Below are 17,253 nucleotides of genomic sequence, written 5' to 3' on the forward strand. Positions count from 1 at the left end.
AACAAGGAGAATGAAAAATGTTTTTTTACAAAAATGTACATCCTCATAATGCTACCTAAATATATCACTTTACATTTTTCTGTATTAATGTCAATCTGCCATGTTTCATTGGTTTGTCTATGTCTCCTTGTAGTTTGCTACTAACCTCCTCGTTGTTTACTGCATTTCCAAGTTTTGTATCATTGCAAAATGTTAAATGATGCCCTAATTTCCTAAGTTCATGCCATTAATATCTATCAGAAAGAGCAGTGGTTCGAATATTAACTTCTGGGGAATAACTCTGTATATGTTCCCAACCCACCAATGCCCACCCACCCTCCTCAACCGCACCCCCCCCCCCCCACCACCCCACCGCACCCCATCAGAAAAATAACCACTCACCGTGTTTTATGTCCTTAAACAAATGCCTTTAATTGCCCCTCATTCATTTTTTATTAAGATCTTATCAGTACTTTTTGTAATCAGCTTGATTCTTAATTTTGTTTGGAACCTGACATTTGTCACATCTTGCTTTTTGTGTCTCATTTTGTCTCTTTAGCTTTAGTCATTCAGAGAACAAATATTACAGTTTAACAAAGAGATATATATACTTCCCTACCTTCCTTGATATTTATACACAGATGGCACAGGCTTTCTTGCCAAAGACTGTCCCTCCCTAAAAAGGTGTCTACTTACTGCAAATTTGGCCCAACCCTTTGCAAAATATCAGTTCACTTAAAAAAAAACTTCATCATTTCTGAGCTTCATTCAGATGTTACCAGAGATGCGAGGCTAGAGAAACTGCGGGAAGGTAAAAAGGAAGTATTCAAAATACTGAAGAATACAGTCAGAATACAGCCTCCCACTGTAACTTGGCTGGAACTGCAGAGTCAACTTCTGTCTGCAAATGTAAATAGGGTTTCTGTGACACATCCAGTTAAATCTGGAGAGAGAAATGGTAGCAGTTCGGAGGAAATTCCCAGCCTGTACAATTTCAAGAGGACCACCGATCAGTAATTTAGGCAGATAGTTGTTGGATAAAATTGAATAGGGAGCAGTGTGAACTGATACATCTTTGAAGGAAGAATATGTGCATAAAAATGGAAATAAAGATGGAAAGAAAGACAAATAAACATACTAAACGTTAAAACTATTTAAAAAACATTAAAAAGGTAGACAGACACATTTTTAGAACTGGGAAGGCAAATTGGGAATAATGAAAAAAACAAACATTTGACATCCTAGTTTTTATAAATATGGACACATAGTACATGGGCAAAGTGGCAACACTGAATATAAATGAGTCATTGATTAGGTTTCAGTTTGAATATTGTATTCGGATTTGGGTGCCCTTTGTCTCTACCACAGGTGATTCATTCAGCTGTTACTAGGGATGCGAGGCTAGAGAAACTGGGGGAAGGTAAAAAGGAAGTATTCAAAATACCGACGTGTCTTAATGGCGTAAATATGGAAAAATGACTTCCTCTGATTAGTGACTCAGTAGCTAGAGGGCAGAAAGTAAGCTGTTCGCCAAAAGAAGCAAGAGAAAGATTAGGATTTTTTAATGCAGAGTTGTTAGAAAGTTGGGTACAAGATGCATATTAGCTTTTAAAAGGAAAATGAACAATTTATCAAAATAACAGAATATGGAAAGAGAACAGTGAAATGAAAAACAGTGAATTGCTCATTCAGTAGATGAGCACATTCATGATGGACTAAATGGAGTCCTTCCATGCAGTCAAATGCTATGATTTTAAAAGTAATTCTTGTCAGTAGTTAATTGAGAAAATAGCTGTTCGTAACCAGTTAAAATGGGTAACAACTATATAAAAGTGCAAGCCTAGTTACCTATTTATGTGCTGAAGTTGCTAAATTAGCATTGTTGACAATTATGTCAGCAGCAGATTCACTACTCTGGACTGTAGAAGTGAGTATCAAGTCACATCAGCTACAGATGAATTGTCAGCGACAGTCCTTTCAAAAATACAGATCAGGCTGGAAAATGCAGCCTTGATACCTGAGAGTTATTTTCCTTCCCCTAAAAGACATTTAAATCTGTCCTCTGCAGTCCTTTTGTGAAAAGTTAGGGTACACCTTCATCTTCTTGCCTCATTGCCTTTCAAAGAGGCGTTATGTTTCTGAAAGGTCAGAGATACAGAAACAAGTGCTTCGTCTGCACAGCTTCTTCATGCTGGAGCCTTTGTTTGGAGTGAATGGAAGCTCCATCCCAAACAAAGGCTCCTTGAATATCTGATGTAAGGCATATCTAAGTCCTGATCTAATTTGTCGGCTTTCCATCACCTCACCAGAGTTACAGCAGCAGTATGTAGAAAGCGTCAAGGATTTATATCCCCTTATTCATCAAGGGATTTTTTAAAAAGATCACTTTAGCAAAACTGACATAACTACATTTTTACATGGTTTTGTTCACACTTATTGCGGTACCCTCCCCATTTTTTCATAGATGTCCTCATTCTCATGGTTTCCATTTTTATGGGATTGTTCACCCTTTGTTCTTTTACCTGTTGAGATAAATATATATATAATTATGGTGAACTTCTCTTCAAGAAATGGGAGGAAAGTCATGTTTACATACAACTGCACAATGAACTTGGATTGTAAGGTGTGACGTGAGTTTTTCACTCAGCAACAAGCTTCAGAATATTGATGTATGACCACATTGCTTCAGTACGAAGCAATAAGATTTAAATCAAATCTATTTTACCCTATTATTATTTGGCTTATATTCTTCAAAACCATCCATACGCTCAGATTAAAGGATAAACAGGAACCCTCTGGAAACACTGCTTTTGATTTAATAGGTGGTTCTTATACAGCATCCTTCACAGACACTCCCAGTTACTGAAACAAAAAGGATGACCGATTAAAAACCGATTTAAAATGGCATTTCCTAATGAAGTCATTGATGGCATAGCTGTGATTATTATGAACTCACCTCGTGGAAAATCACAGGCAAACTCTAGAAGATATGCAATGGGAGGCCTGGCAAACAGACACACATTTTATCCTGGTCTCCTGAAGGGATAAGTGAGTAATACTATGGGCAACCTTTTGCTGTGCTGGTAGACTTTATGCAGAGGCATACTAACTTCTATAAGAAGCACACAAGCAAATCATGTAAGAAAGCAACTGCTCCCACTCAAGTAGACCCAAATTCATGACCTGGATTCAAATGATAAATGCCCTGTAGATATATTCAGTCTATCTTCCTGCTGTAGAGAACTAGAATTACTTTATTGAACCATAGTGGTCAGTAGGAATGCCTCTGGACAATGAAAACAGACTCCCTTTTTATTCCCTATTTTGACTGGAGTGTTGCCACCAAATAAAAGCATGTATTTTTAACTGCAAGAAAGACAAATGATCATAAACTAGACTGAAAGCACTTTGACAGTGCGTACCATTAGATATCTCTCTGCAAGATCCATTCTACCTCTCCTGTCTATCAAAGAGTAGTATGTTTAAACTGAGGCCAATTCCTGTTGTTCTATATATTGCCACTTCCACTTTGATATGAAAAAGTTTCTAACATGCATCAAAATGAAAATTGTGGTATAATTTGGAAGTCAGTTCCTGATCTAACTCCTGAAACCCAATAAGGTTTGGGGGTGTGAGAAACTGCCTGCAAGGAATTCTCACACCAGTTAAAGTTCACAGTAAGTGTTGCGTGTCTGTGACTTATTGCAATGTCACATTTGAAAAATATGCAGACATTAATTAAACTAAGTATATGATATTTTTCAGTGCACTCCTAACACTGGGGTGGCACAGTGGCATAATGATTAGTACTACTGCCCCCAGGGACCCAGGTTCAATTCCGGCCTCGGGTTTGCACGTTCTCCATGGGTTTCCTCCGGGTGCTCTGGTTTCCTCCCAGATTCCAAAGATGTGCAAGTTAGGTTGATTGGCCGCGCTAAATTGACTCTTAGGGTGTACTTTTCCTGCCCCCTCCTGCCACTGGAATCAGAGCAGAATTTTCCCTTTCCACCTGCCATAGGAATCATAGCGGGTGGGATAGCACCATGCAAAGGTCCAATGACCTCACATGGGATTTTCCATTCTTGAGGCGAGTGCGACCAGAAAATCCCGCCTTGTGTATTGGGAGATTAGCAGGTAAATGCGTGTTGATATGGGATAGGGCCAGGGTAAGTGTCGGTGGAGACAAGATGGGCCAAATGGTCTTCCTCTGTGCTGTAGGGATTGTATGATTCTATGATTAAAAATGAGCAGAAGCGAAATTCCAGATGACTGGTGTTGAAAGCTGTCCAACACGGTACATGAATATTGGTTTCGCATCAGCACAAGCTGTGTAATGGCAGCCTGGCTGTAATTAAGTAACTCCAATGACATGTTGCCAGCCAAGTTCTGTCGGAGAGCTCTCAAGCTAAATTCCTCTCTCTCTCTCTCACTCCACAGCTGCCTTTTAAAGTTTCATTGAGATTACAGCATAACCTGAAATTTACAATGAACAAATTTCATGCTATGAAAGCAACAGGAATACAACAGCCAAGGATAATTGCTTTGAGATTATAATTTATACGTTTATTTCCAGAATTTCTACTTTTCTGAATGGCCTAGAGAAAAAAAAATGCATTACTGGTCTGGTATGGGCAATCAAATATGATAGGTTGTTCCCATGAAGGTACCTGGGTATCATCCTCCCTGTGGGTCACGGACCACTTTTACATTACACCACGGCCACTGAAGTCAATGAATCATTGTGAAAGCTAACATAATTTTCTTTCATTTACTTGTCAATTTGCCTTTCAAAGCCATCAGCATTCTCTGCAGGAAAATATTGGCTTGAATTTTCCAAGGCAATGGAGAAGGCATTCATGTTTTGACCTGCTGGGAGTGAGGGTGTCTGATCCCACACAGGGAAATCATAGGTCCAGGTTTCCCACATGTTATGAATGTTTCAGCATGTGACAACACTGACAGGTTCCCCTCTCAGAAGACAGGCTTTGCTTCCAGTAGGGCAGAGAATGCTGAAGAAGAAGCCTCAGAACCAGGTAGGTCTAGAGGCCTCAAGAATCATAGGCTAGGTGGAGTTTGGATTGGAGACACAGGGCATGTGGAAGGGTGAAGAGTGGCATGTTTCGGGCAGCTGGGGTGGTAGTGGGGAGGTGAATGGGAAAAAACCTGGACATTGGGGATTCAATTTGAAACGATGGGTACCCATGAGGAATGTGTAGAATAATATTAAAATTTCCATCTTGCCTCCTGAGAGTGAGTTATCTACTTGCACAACCCCATCCAGCCTCCGGTCAAACCAGAAATGGAAAGAAAGATAGCATTTTGAATGGCTATTAGGGATGGGCAATAAATATTGGACTAGCCAGTGACAATTGCATTCTGAAAATCAATTTAAAAAAAATTAAATCATGTCTTTCATAACCACGGGATGTGCCCAGATTCTTTACAGCCAATGAAGTATTTCTGCAATATCGTCACTGTTGTAGTACAGGAAACTCAGCAGCCAATTTGCACAAAGCTCCTATCCATGAACAAGAATGTGACAATCATCAGATAATCTGTTTTATGATATTGATTGTGAAATACATCATGGACAAGTCACCAGGATTGTCTCCTCTGCCCTTCTTCACAATAGCAACATGGAAAATTTTATGTTCACCTGTTAGCTCAGAGAGTGCATTGGTTTAATGGCTCAGCTAAAAGGCCGCGCAGCACTCTTGTAATCTTGCACTGGCATGTCAGCCTAGATCTTTGTGTCCAGGACTCTGGGGTGCTTGTTTAACCCAGAATCTTTTGCCTCAGTCCCGAATACTAAAAACCAATCCACGACTGATTGGCAGTGAAATGAGCATATTGGCAGAAAGTTGGACTCAAATTCAGCTTTTTAACATGTTAACCTCCCATCCCAATTCAAACCCTTAATTTTTTGAGTCATAGAGGCATACAATGCAGAAAAGGCCCTTCAAGCAAATCGAGCCTGCACCGACGATAATTAGCACTAAAGTCACGCTAATCCCATTTTCCTGCACTTGTCCCATATCCTTGAATGTTATATTTCAGGTGCTCATCCAAATATTTTTTAAAGGTTGTAAGGTTTCTGGCTTTCACTTCCTTTCCAGACATTCCAGATTCTCATCACCCTCTGAGTGATTTTCTTTTTCTCAAATCTCCTCTGAATCTTCTGCCCCTTATCCTAAAACAATACTCCCTTGTTATTGACACCTCACTCAAGGGTAACAGCTGCTTCCTATTCACCCTGTCCATACCCCTCATAATTTTATACACCTCAACCATGTCCCCTGTCCAGCCTTCTCTGCTCTAAAGAAAACAATCCAAACCTAACTAGTCTCTTCTTATAGCTCACATGATCCAACTCATGCAACATCAAGGTGAATCTCCTCTGTGTCCCTCTTGTGTAATCACATCCTTCCTACAGTGAGGTGACCGGAATGCACACAGTATTACAGCTGTGGCCTAACTAACATTCTGTACAACTTCAACATAACCTCCTTGTTCTTATACTCTATAGTACAACTGATAAAAGCAAATGTTCCATATGCCTTATTAACTGACATATCCACCTGCTCTGCCATCTTTGGGGATGTGTGAATAAGTACCCCAAGACGCATCTGTTCTTCTGAGCTTCCTACTGACCTGCCGTCCATTAAATACTCCCTTGTCATGTTAGTTCTTCCAAAGTGGATCACCTTGTACTTATCAGGGTTAAACACAACCTTCCATTGTTCTGCCCATCTGACCAGCCCATCTATATTTGACCATCTTTCTCTATGACCATCTTTTTCACTGTTAACCACTCTACCAATCGTGATGTCATCTGCAAAATTACTTATCTTCCCCCCCCACATTATCATCTTTATCAATAAGAGATCCAGCACTGAATCTTGTGGTATGCCAATGGATACTAGCCTCCAGTCATTCAAACAGTCTTCTATCACCAACCTTTGTATCCTATTACTAAGCCAGCTTCAGATCCATCTCACCAGGTTTCACTAAATTCCATGTGCTTTAATCTTCTCAATCAGTGTCTCATTTCGGACCTGATCAAAGGCTCTGCTAAAATCCATATAAACTATATCAACTGCACAGGCTAATATTCCTCCCAATGTGCCTGAATATATCTGTATGATTTTGAGATACTATATTGCAATTCTTGAAATATTAAAATGTGTTATTTATTTTTCTAAATAATTATGCTGTGCTTATACATTATTTTAAGTTAGTATTGGATCTTTTTGTGGTGTATGAATGATGAAAAGGCATCAATCTTAAACATAACTCTTCTCTCCGTGGATGCCTCTAGCCTGCTGAATATTTCCAGCATTCACTTTTATTTTAGGTTTTCAATATCTGCAGTATTTGCTTATGCATTCAAATTGTCCAGTTTGTTGTAACTATTGCAAGTAAATAAAGGATAATTCTTTTGGAAATTCAAAATGGTTTGTATTCTGATAGATTGTGCTCACACGACATTTACAGGTGCAGACATTGATAAAATGAGCTATTCTGCACTCTCAGTATGAGTTGTTTACTGGGTTCACTTGTTATGAAGCACGCCACCCTTAAAGTCCATTACATTGTATGTAGCATAAAGTAATTGCACACAAGTTTACATATCTGTGTTATCAGCATTATATAAAAGATTGGTGAGCAATGTTTGTGGTTCATCAGCCCACGAGATGTCTGTGGTTGTGATCTGTGATGTGACCTGTATTTTCCAAAGCCATATAACAACTGGTTTGATGAACAATACAACAGTGAGGATGTGACTGCAAAATTGCACAAAATATTATTTGATGTACGGTTACGTTTATTCATAATAAAATTAGTTTGCAAAATTATTTTAATAAGTACTCAGGATTATTTACAATAATACAATAGTGATTTTTGTAGGATGATAATTTTTAACTATTATTTCTATAGAATATTTCAGAAACATCTTTAACTTTTATGTTCCATTTTTCAAAGCCATTGGAATCAAAGATGATTCTGAATGGCTGACTAGGTGGTGGAAAATGCTGCCAGATTCTGGGTGAAATTGGATTCGGCAATCACAGCTAGCAAATACAATGATACAAATCATTTAAAAATACAACACTTTTTTTTGTACCTCTGTGTAATCACTAATGCGCTTTATTGGTAAAAATTAACTGTTGGGTAGAGAATAACTTAACTTTTCGAATACATTTAATCCTGAAATATGACTTCTTTAATTATGTGTATTGCTTTGATGGGGCGGCATATTGGCACACTGGTTAGCACTGCTGCCTCACAGTGCCAGGGATCCGGTTCAATCCAGCCTTGGCTGACTGTGTGGAGTTTACACGTTCTTCCTATGTCTGTGTGGGTTTTCACGGGGTGCTCTGGTTTCTTCCCATACAGTAAGAAGACTCACAACACCAGGTTAAAGTCCAACAGGTTTATTTGATAGTAAATGCCACTAGCTTTCGGAGCGCTGTTCCTTTGTCAGGTGAGTGGAGAGTTCTGAAAGCTAGTGGTGTTTACTATCAAATAAACCTGTTGGACTTTAACCTGATGTTGTGAGACTTCTTACTATGTTTACCCCAGTCCAACACCGGCATCTACATATCATTCTTCTCACACTCCAAAGAAGTGCAGGTTAGATGGACCAGCCATGCTAAATTGTCCCTTAGTGTCCAAAGATATGTAGGTTAGGGGATTAGTGGTGGTAAATGTGTAGGATTACGTGGATAGGGCAGGGGAGTGAGCCTGGGTAAGTCTGCACTGACTTTCTTGGAGGTCGGTGCAGACTCGATGGGACAAATAGCTTCCTTCTGCACTGTCTGGATTCTATGGTGCATTAATGTTTTGATTAGTGACTTAAACCTCTCAAACTTCCTTTCATCCTTACAATTCCTATTTTCGATCAAGCTTTTCTTTATCTTTTTTGATATCTAATATACAATCTCTGGCTCTGACTCTATCTTTGGCTAATTATTGTGTCATCACATTAACAACTCAATATAAATGCAAATTGTTCTTGTAAAAATAGGGGTGCATTCCCGCAGGTCTTCCGTGAAAGATAGGGCAAACTAGGGAGAAACTCCACACAGCAATTAACACAAGACTTCTATACAGCTCTCCCTGACTTTTTCTCCCTGTCATTCACAGCCTTTCATTGAATCTGCACTGTTGTATCAATTATTTAATTAGTAATCCACATTTTATGAATAAATTGCAGAGTGGGGTCTTATAGAGATCTATTAATTTATGTTATGGGCATTTACAATGTTGTTTTTATTCTTTTGGTTAATTTTTTGACATAGGTATTGTTGCCAATACTAATATTTATTGTCCATATCTAATTGTCTTAACAATTCTTCTCGTACTGCATTTCATTTTGATACAGTTGAGTGGCTTGATGGATCACTGCAGAGGGCAGCTAAGAGCTGAACATATTGGTGAAGTACTGGAATTCATATAAACCAGGTAAGCTCAGCTTCTTCCACAAAAGGGCATTAGCAAATTAGTTTTCTTCTTATAATCCACTGCTTTGTTTTACTTTACTGATACAGCTGACTTTTTCTATTTACATATTTTAATAAAGGGATTCCATGTTTTCAAAATATCATGGAATCCCTAAAATGCAGAAGTAGACCATCTTATCCATCAAGTCTGCACCAACAGGCCCTAGCCTTGTAACCCCACTTATTTACTCTGCTAACTTCCACCCACCTCCCCGCCACACCAGCACCCCAGCACCCCCTCCTCCCCCCCCCGCCAACCTATATATCTTGAGACATTAAGGATCATGACAAATCAACCTAACCTGAACATTTTTGGACTGTAGGAGGAAATTGGAGCCCCAGAAGGAAACTCACACAGACAAGGGAGAACATGCAAACTCTACACAGACAGCGACCCAAGACTGGAATTGAATCTGATTGCCTGGCACTGTGAGGCAATGCTAACCACTGTGCCACCACACTGCTAGGTGATTGCTTCTTGATTTGTACCTTGCTTGGAATCCATATTTTTACTCTCACAATAATTTCATTCACATTTTTACTTTCTCTTCACTTACCTCGCCTCCTTGACCTTGTCCTACAATATCTCACAACTGCCCATGTTAAAAAAGCAATGATGATCAGTGCTCCTATTCCAGAGAACGCACCTATGAGGCCACAATTTACCATTAAGTAATCTAAAAAGTAAAACAGATATTTGATGAGGGCCCATGACATTGAACAGATTTTCTGTAAATAAAAATGATCATAATTCAATAAGTAGCTGCAGCAGCAGGAATTGTGCAATTTATTCTTTTATAACCAGGTATTAATGGCTAATGTGATCTTATTGGCGTGGTGTGGCATGGAGCAGCATGGTGGCACAGTGGTTAGCACTGCTCCCTCACAGAGAGGGACGTGAGTTCAATTCCTGATTTGAGATACTGTCTGCGCAGAGTCTGCACATTCCCTGTGTCTGCATGGATTTCCTCCGGGTGCTCCAGTTTTCTCCCACAGTCTGAAAGATGTTCTGGTTAGGTGCATTGGTAGTGGTAAATTCTCTCTTAGTATACCCCAACAGGGGACAGAGTGTGGTGACTAGGGGATTTTCATTGTAATTTTATTGTAATGTTAATATTAAGTTAGTTATTAATAATTAGTTATTAATAATTAGTTATTAATAATTAGTTATTAATATTAAGTTATTAATATTAAGTAGTTAATATAACTACTTGTGACACTAATAAATACACTTTAATCTTATTCGTTTTGATCTCAGGCAAACACTTATAAAACAAGTTAATTGCTAGCTGCAACAATTAACTGGAGGCCTCTGTATTTGCATTTGTGCTTATCTACATCCTGACAAACATTCAGTTTAAACTCCTTCAGCAAAACAGCACTCGCTCTGTCTGCCGCAGAACTGTCCGCCTACATATGAGCTCAAACCTTGCTTTGGGCTCTGTATCATACGTAGAAGGTATAGGAGATAAACATCTTTTAGTTTGTTCAGAAGGCTGAAACTTTCTCCATGTATTTCAATTAAGTGAATAAAGGGGATTAGAGAGAGGTTTAGAAGAGTTGTTAGTAACTTTTAGAAGCTGGCAGAAAGAAAAATCAAATATCAGAACTGAACATTAACCTTTAAAATAATAGTTGGAATGCCATAAGTTTAATTTGCTGTGTCTTGTTTTGTAACTTACGTATATGTTTTATAACATAGAACAATCTGCTTACCAAACAGCATTCTTACCATTGGTTTTGTTGCCTTTCACATGAGTTAGGTTAGAGTCTTTAGGTGCAGTCCGCAAATCAGCCATTGTCACTACTTCCCCTGGAAAAGTTAATGCCCATGAGGAATTAATAAACATGGACTGGTGCCTTATTACAAATACACATTTTTGTGAAGCAGGATACTATCAGATGTACAAGACCATTTTGTGTTTTTAATATTGGTTAGTTGATCTCCTGTAGTTTTTTTGGCAGATGGAGACTAGCGGAGAAACTGAAGACTGGATGAGAAGTGGAGGCTGAGGAAAGAACTGAGGAGGTGAACACAGCCCTAAGAATTGATGGGAGGTTTGCAGGGGCTGTGGCTAACGACAAACTGTGAGATTTTGTGTGGCAGTTGCATTTTTATTGCTAAGGAAATTATTTGCATCACAATGGCTGGGTCACTGTTAGATATTTTACATGACTGCTGATTTTTCATGGACTGATTCTGTCAATTTGGCAACCAACGCAGGGCAATGAAACCTCCAAGATAGTACATTCACCGAGATGAATTAGTAACATAAATGTTACCAGTACAAATGTTTTTTGTGTTTATGGTTGCCTCAGTATTGTCATTGTCAAAATGTGAACTGAAGAAAGTTACTGTAGATGTCAGAGCTATAAATATGAAATACAAAAAAAATGCTTGCAGATATGTATGCAGCAAATTCTTGGTGGCTTTTAGAAATCTGACAACATCCTTATCTAATTTAATATCAAGGCCAGTACAAAGAACAAAGAACAGCACAGCACAGGAAACAGGTCCTTCAGCCCTACAAGCCCGCGCCGCCCATTTTAACACTCAGTGAGTGCCTTATTCAAGGCTTTTGTCAACTGACGATGCTTTTGTCTACCTCTAGTGGACTCCACAATAAAGGGGTGCAAATTTAGGGAATTATATGTGTGCCAGATTAAGGGAGATCCAATTTAGGGACCATTTATTGACACCAATCAGCGTAAAAAGCATGTTTTTGGGATGTGGGAGGAAACCAGAGCACCTGAAGAAAACCCACGCAAGCACGGGGAGAATGTACAAACTCCTAGACATTGACCCAAGCCGGAGATCTGACCCGGGTCCCTGTAACTGCACAGCAAACAGTGATAGTCACTGAGCTGTCGTGTTGCCTGTCAATTGGTCCAGTTTAAGCGTACACTAACGGACGTGAAGCACGAGGCAACTCTCGATGCAATATCCAAGAGCAGACCTCGCACGACCCACCGTGTGTATGCTCCTTGTTGGCCAACAAGGTGGACCGAATCACCTGTGGATGTAAAAAGGAGACATCAGTAAACATCAATAGACATACAACAGGCTATACAGACATTAATGGAAGATCCCCAATAGCTCCAACGTAAGCGACAAGGTGAGCCTTAAAATTTGTTGGACGGCCGATAGGAATCTATTAATTCCCAGGACGTCCTGAAGCTCTTGATCTTCAACTAGAACATTCTTTTCTATCCCTCCATCTCCAGTCTGCTCATGTGCCTATCTAGGTAAGTCTTAAACAGCCCTAGCGTGTCTACCTCCACCACCCTACTTGGCAGTGCATTCCAGGCCCCTACAACCCTCTGTGTAAAAAAAACATCCCTTTAACATCTGAATTATACCTCGCCCCTCTCACGTTGAGCCCGTGACCCCTCATGATTTTCATAAGAACATAAGAAATAGGAGCAGGAGTAGGCCATCTAACCCTTCAAGCCTGCCCCGCCATTCAATAAGATCATGGCTGATCTGTCGTGGCTCAGTTCCACATTCCCGCCCTCTCCCCATAACCCTTAATCCCCTCTCTTATCAAAAACCCATCAACCCGCGTCTTAAAAATATTTAGCGAGGCAGCCTCCACCACTTCAACGGGCAGAGAATTCCAGAGATTCACCACTCTTTGAGTGAAGAAGTTCCTCCTCAACTCCGTTCTAAATCGCCCCCCCCCTTTATCTTGAGGCTGTGCCCCCTAGTCCTACTATCCTTTCTGAGCAGGAAGAGTCTCTCCACCTCTATCCTATCCATCCCATTCATCATCTTATACGTCTCAATGAGATCTCCCCTCATTCTTCTAAACTCTAACGAGTACAAGCCTAGTTTATTCAGCCTCTCCTCATAGCTCAACCCCCTCAACTCCGGTATCAGCCCAGTAAACCTCCTCTGCACTCCCTCCAAGGCCAAAATATCCTTGCGTAAGTACGGCGCCCAAAACTGCACACAGTACTCCAGCTGTGGCCTCACCAATGCCCTATACAGCCGCAGCAAGACCTCCCTACTTTTATATTCAATCCCCCTCGCTATGAAGGCCAGCATCCCATTCGCCTTCCTGGCCACCTGCTGCACCTGCAAGCTGGGTTTTTGCGACTCATGCACAAGGAACCCGAGGTCCCTCTGCACTGTCGCCTGCTGCAGTTTTTCTCCACGTAAGTAATAATCCTTCCTACCATTATTCCTACCAAAGTGGACCACCTTGCACTTGCCAACATTAAATTCCATTTGCCATTTCCTGGCCCATTCGCTCAGCCTATCTAGATCCTTCTGTAGACTCTCCACACCCTCCGCACAATTTGCCGTTCCACCAATCTTGGTGTCATCAGCAAATTTCGACACCCTACACTCGGTTCCCTCCTCCAGATCATCTATATAAATGGTAAATAGCTGAGGTCCCAGCACCGACCCCTGGGGCACTCCACTAGTCACCATCCGCCAATCCGAATAGCACCCATTGACTCCCACTCTCTGCCTCCTATTTGACAGCCAATCCTCTATCCACGCTAACACCCTACCCCCAACTCCATGTCCCCTGACCTTCTGCAATAACCTCTTGTGAGGTACCTTGTCAAACGCCTTCTGAAAATCAAGAAAGACCACATCCACCGGCTCTCCTCTATCCACCGCCCTAGACACATCCTCATAGAACTCCAGTAAATTTGTCAGACATGACTTCCCTTTAACGAAACCGTTTCGCATCCAACCTGGGAAAAAGCTTCCCACTGTTCACTCTATCTATACCCTTCATAATCTTATACACCTCTATTAGGTCTCCCCTCATTCTCTGTCTTTCCAGGGAGAACAGCCCCAATTTGCCCAATCACTCCTCATAGCTAAGACCTTTCATACCAGGCAGCATCCTGGTAAACCTCCTCTGCACTCTCTCCAGGGTGTCCTTTCTTTCTGGTAGTAAGGCGACCAGAACTGGACGCAGTACTCTAAATGTGGTCTAACCAACGCTCTATACAACTGCAACATTAGACGCCAGCTTTTATACTCTATACGCCTTCCTATAAAGGCAAGCATACCATATGCCTTCTTCACCACCTTCTCCACCTGTGCTGCCACCTTCAAGGACTTGTGAACTTGCACACCTAGGTCCCTCTGTGCTTCTATACTCTTAATGGTCCTACCATTTATTGTATAACTCCCCCCCTACATTAGTTCTTCCAAATGTATCACCTCGCATTTATCTGGATTAAATTCCATCTGCCATTTCACCGTCCAATTTACCAGCCTATCTATATCATTCTGTATTGTCCGACACTGTTCATCACCATCAGCAAATCCAGCCAACTTGCTGATCGCACCAGTTACTCCCTCTTCCAAATCATTTATGTATATCACAAATAGCAGAGGTCCCAGTACGGAGCCCTGCGGAACACCACTAGTCACAGACCTCCAGCTAGAAAACGACCCTTCCACGTCTACCCTCTGTCTCCTGTGGCCAAGCCAGTTCTCAACCCATCTAGCCACCTGTCCTTGTATCCCATGAGCCTTAACCTTTTTCACCAACCTGCCATGAGGGAGTTTGTCAAATGCCTTACCGAAATCCATATAGACGACATCCACGGCTCTTCCTTCATGAACCATTTTTGTCACCTCCTCAAAAAATTCTACCAGATTCGTAAGGCACGACCTCCCTCTTACAGAACCATGTTGCCTGTCACTAATGAGATTGTTCTGTTCTAAATGCGCATACATCCTATCTCTAAGAATCCTCTCCAACAACTTTCCTACCACTGACGTGAAGCTCACCAGCCTATAATTACCCAGGTTATCCCTGCTACCCTTTTTAAACAATGGTGCTACATTCGCTATCCTCCAATCCTCTGGGACCTCACCTGTGTCCAAAGAAGAGACAACGATTTCCATCAGAGGCCCAGCAATTTCATCTGTTGTCTCCCTGAGCAGTCTAGAATAAATGCCATCAGGCCCCGGGGATTTGTCGGTTTTAATGTTCCCTAAAAAACCTAACACTTCCTCCCTTGTAATGGAGATTTTCTCCAACGGGTCAACAACTCCCTTTAAGACACTCCCAGACAACAAGTCCCTTTCCTTTGTGAATACTGATGCAAAGTATTCATTCAGGATCTCCCCCATTACCTTGGGCTCTAAACATAATTCCCCTCCTTTGTCCCTGAGAGGTCCGATTTTTCCTCTAACAACTCTTTTGTTCCTAACATATGAATAAAATGCCTTTAGATTATCCTTAATCTTGTCTGCCAAGACCATTTCATGACCTCTTTTCACCCTTCTAACTCCCTGTTTGAGTTCTCTCCTACTCTCCCTGTATTCCTCCAGAGCTCTCTCCATTCTCAGTTGCCTGGACCTAATGTTAGCCTCTCTTTTCTTTCTGATCAAGTCCTCAATATCCCTAGTTATCCATGGCTCTCTAATCCTGCCTTTCCTATCCTTCCTCTTTACACGCACATGTCTGTCCTGCAGCCTTATCAGATGTCCCTTAAAAGACTCCCACGTACCAGACGTGGACTTACCCCTGAACATCCTCTCCCAATCAATGGCCACCAATTCCTGCCTAATCTGGCTATAGCTAGCCTTCCCCCAATTTAGCACCCTCACAATCACCAGTAATCTCACAAACTGCAGAAATCACCGAAGTTTAAAAAATCTCTATACTGGAAGTGTGTAACCAACTTGAGCGAGGTCAGACAGTTGAGGATGGGCAGTGAATGCTGGCCTAGTCATTCAAGTCCACATCCCATGAATAAATAAAAAATATACTCTATAATGCAAAAATAAACCAAAGTCCAAGAACCAATTTATGAAAATATGGATTTATGATTAAGTGATACAATCAGAGTATTGGGGAGTGAGACCCATAATGTTTGCTGTTGGTAGATTATTTTATAAAGTTTCAAAGCACAAATATGACACTGCTTTTATATTGTTCTTAAAGAGGGTCTCTCTGTTGGTTCTTCCCACATTGATCTTGCACAAACATGAGCAACCTCTAACTAAAAATGCTAGCTGTATTATGGCAGAACACTGGGAAGATCCATTTGACTGACTCTAATCCTTCATTAAATCTATGAAGCAAAGCAGTTTAAAAGTGAGAGTAATAAATGTTTGTTATAAACTTCCAAAAAGAATGCAATAAAAATGCAAACATAAAAATGCCTGAAACCATTATATTCACTTTGATAACTGGAGAGAACCATCAACATGTTTCCATTTCTAAATTAGAAAAGGGATTCATTAAGAACCAATGAACTGAATTGGTGCAGCTGCAAATGACCAGAAGAGGCCCAGTGATATGCATATCCTACCTATAATAAGCTGAAGCCAATTATTTTTATTTGATGTCAATGGCAGTGTTGGCATTTATTACCCATTCTTAATTGCTTGGAGAAGGCGGTGGTGCTGAAATTTGTGCTTGTAGCAGTTTGATACAAACAGCACCTTCTACTGCCGGCAAGCTAGCTACCTACTAGTTAATCACATTGCTGTGAGGCTGGAGACACACAAAGGACAGCCTGGTAAGGACAATGATGCCCTTCCCCCAATTGTGTTTCCGTAAAAATTGGGTTTTCTCAAACAACCCAACAATGTTACACGATGAGAGCTTTGTTTTAATTTAAACCGACTTCAAATTCTCAAACAGCTACTGTTTTTCATCAAAATTTGTCGACTTTGAGTTAGGGATTGGGCTCAAAATTGAAGAAAATGGATCCCTCTATCAAAAAAAACGTTTTAATTCCGCGGCCTGTGCGACCATTTCCATTCGCATTATTTCCTCGTGGA

At 40.7% G+C, this 17,253-nt stretch overlaps 1 long non-coding RNA gene across 1 annotated transcript; it reads right to left on the reverse strand.

Moving 5' to 3' along the window:
- Window positions 1-297: 297 nt before the first annotated feature.
- On the reverse strand, window positions 298-11,293 carry LOC145352973 (uncharacterized). The gene is made up of 3 exons (XR_013888628.1): window positions 11,215-11,293; window positions 10,040-10,159; window positions 298-2,501 (listed from the first exon to the last, which is right to left on the reverse strand). It is a non-coding gene; the product is annotated as an uncharacterized LOC145352973 (long non-coding RNA).
- Window positions 11,294-17,253: the final 5,960 nt, after the last annotated feature.

Source organism: Carcharhinus amblyrhynchos, chromosome 15 (genome assembly GCF_965287045.1).
Source record: "Carcharhinus amblyrhynchos chromosome 15, sCarAmb.v2.hapA, whole genome shotgun sequence".
NCBI lineage: Eukaryota > Metazoa > Chordata > Chondrichthyes > Carcharhiniformes > Carcharhinidae > Carcharhinus > Carcharhinus amblyrhynchos.